Here is a 3,343-nt window from a genome sequence, read left to right on the forward strand (position 1 = left end):
CACTTTCACTCAAAAACAAGGAGAAACTTTTTATCAGTGTTGGGATAGATATAAAGAATTGCTTAATCTTTGTCCACATCATGGTTTTGAAATTTGGAGAGTTGTTTCTCAATTTTATGAAGGCTTAACACCTAAAGATAGGCAAATGGTTGAATTTATGTGTAATGGAACATTTGAAGATAAAGATCCAAATGAGGCAATTGAGTATCTCGATTCATTAGCTGAAAATGCTCAAAATTGGGACACTATAGGTACAATCGAACCATCAAACAAGATTCAATCTCCTACATCTGGTGGAGGTATGTACACTCTCAAAGATGAACATGATCTTCAAGCTAGATTTACCTCTTTGGCAAGAAAAGTTGAGGCACTTGAATTGAAAAAGAATGGTCAATTAAAATCTGTTCAAGAAATTGCATGTCACATCTGTGATACAAGTGATCATTCTACAAAAGATTGTCCCACTTTGCCTTCTTTTAAAGAATGTCTCCATGAACAAGCCAATGTTTTAAACAATCTCAAAAGGCCAAATTTTGAACCATTTTCTCAAAGTTACAATCCAGGTTGGCGAAATCATCCAAATTTTAGTTGGAGGAATGATAATGCTGCACAATTTTCACAACCACATTTCCAAAATCAACAAAATTTTCAAAATTATGCACCTTATGTTCCTCCACCTAAAAGGAATTTGGAAGATATATTGAATTCTTTCATTGCAAAGCAAGAGTCTATCAATACTCAAACTGCTCAAACCATGACAGATTTGAAAGATACTCTTGCTAAATTTGCATCTGCACTTAATGTTCATGAAAAAGGTAAATTTCCTTCACAACCTCTGCCTAATCCCAAGGATCATCATTCACAAACTGGAACTTCTGGAACTCAACCGATGGATCAGGTAAAATCTGTTATTACCCTTCGAAGTGGTAAGGTTGTGGAAAAATCCATTCTTGAACCTTGTGAAGATGATGATAAATCAACTCCAAAGGGTAAGGAAGTGGAACCCATAACTTGCGAAGAGGAGGTTCAACAGACAGTGTCACCACCATTCCCTCATGCATTGAAAAATACAAAAAAATCAAATTTGAATTCTGATATATATGATATTTTTAAACAAGTAAAAGTTAATATTCCTTTATTAGATGCAATAAAACAGGTACCATCATATGCCAAATTTTTGAAAGACTTGTGCACTGTGAAAAGAAAATTGAATGTGAAAAAGAAAGCATTTTTAGCCGAACAAGTAAGTGCAATCATTCAAAATAATAATGCTTTGAAATACAAAGACCCTGGTTGTCCTACTATTTCTTGTATTATTGGAGAACGAAAGATTAAAAAAGCCTTGCTTGACCTTGGAGCTAGTGTGAATTTACTTCCATATTCAGTTTATCAAGAACTCAATCTAGGCGAGTTAAAACCTACTTCGGTAACACTTTTACTTGCTGATAGATCTGTTAAAGTGCCAAGAGGTATGGTAGAAGACGTGTTGGTCCAAGTTGATAACTTTGTATATCCTGTCGATTTCATAGTTTTAGATACACAACCTATCGAAGCTTGTAATGCAATTCCTGTAATTTTAGGTCGTCCATTTTTAGCAACTTCTAATGCTCTTATAAATTGCAGGAATGGAATAATGAAGTTGTCATTTGGTAACATGACCTTGGAGCTTAATGTGTTTAATCTTTGTAAGCAACCACATGACAAAGGAGATGAAAGTGAAGATGAAAATCTTATTGAAACTCTTGTGGAAGAAAACATTCAAGAAGGGAGTACTCGTGATCAATTAGATATTTGTTCAATTGAAACTGTTAAAGAAAATATTGAAATTGATCTTGATGATTTTATCAGGTATCACTCGTTACCAGGATCAGAGAAAGAATTTGATGCAAAATATGAGAACAAAGACGAACCACCCATATTGGAGTTAAAACCCTTGCCAGAAGAATTGAAGTATGCATTTCTTGGAGAAGATGAAACATATCCGGTGGTAATTTCTTCCAAACTAGCAAGTGATGAAGAAGGTAAATTAGTTGATATGCTTAAAAGACATAAAAATGCAATTGGTTGGACACTAAAAGATCTCAAGGGCATTAATCCACTAATTTGCACTCACAAAATTCACTTAGAAGAAAATGCAAAAACATCTCAACAACCACAAAGGAGATTAAATCCACACATGAAAGATGTTGTGAAAACTGAAGTTCTCAAACTACTTGATGTTGGGATTATCTACCCTATTTCTGATAGTAAGTGGGTAAGCCCAACACAAGTAGTTCCCTAAAAAATCTGGCATCACAGTGATAAAAAATGAAAAAGGTGAATTGTTAACAAGTCGAGTCCCATCTAGTTGGCGGATGTGTATTGATTATAGAAAACTAAATGACGCCACTAGAAAAGATCATTTTCCATTACCATTTTTGGATCAAATTTTATAAAGAGTAGCAGGTCATCCATATTACTGTTTTCTTGATGGATATTCAGGTTATTATCAAATTCTCATTGCACTTGAAGATCAAGATAAAACTAAATTCACATGTCCTTTTGGAACATTTGCATTTAGAAGGATGTCATTTGGATTATGCAATGCCCCAGCAACATTTCAAAGATGTATGCCAAGCATTTTTTGCGACATGGTTGAAAATTCTTTGGAAATTTTCGTGGATGATTTAACTGTCTGTGGGAATACATTTGATAATTACCTTGAAAATTTGGAAAAAGTTTTAAAAGATGCGAGGAAAAAGGTTTTATTTTAAATTGGGAAAAATGTCATTACATGATTACTTCTGGAATTGTTTTGGGACATGTCGTGTCATCTCATGTAATTGAAGTTGATAAAGCAAAAGTTGATGTCATTGCCAATTTACCTCCTCCAAAAACCATTAAAGAAATTCGCTCATTTTTGGGACATGCTGGATTTTATAGGAGGTTTATAAAGGACTTTAGTTTAATCTCTAAACCCATTTGTAACCTCTTAACAAAAGACACTGCATTTGAGTGGACTCAAGAATGTCAAAATGCTTTAGATAAAATCATTCGACATTTAACATCAGTTCCTATCATGCAACCTTCTGATTGGTCTTTACCATTTGAAATCATGTGCGATGCGAGTAATTATGCAGTCGGTACAGTATTGGGTCAAAGAAGAAACGGTAAGCCTTATGTGATATATTATGCAAGTAGAACTTTAAACAATGCTCAAATGAATTACTCCACAACTGAAAAAGAACTACTTGCTGTAATATTTGCATTAGATAAATTTCGTTCTTATTTGATTGGATCAACGACTATTGTGTTTACTGATCATTTTGCTATTAGATATTTGTTGACCAAACAGGATGCAAAG

The sequence above is a fragment of the Primulina huaijiensis genome, chromosome 7 (assembly GCF_012295235.1).
Source record: "Primulina huaijiensis isolate GDHJ02 chromosome 7, ASM1229523v2, whole genome shotgun sequence".
Lineage (NCBI taxonomy): Eukaryota > Viridiplantae > Streptophyta > Magnoliopsida > Lamiales > Gesneriaceae > Primulina > Primulina huaijiensis.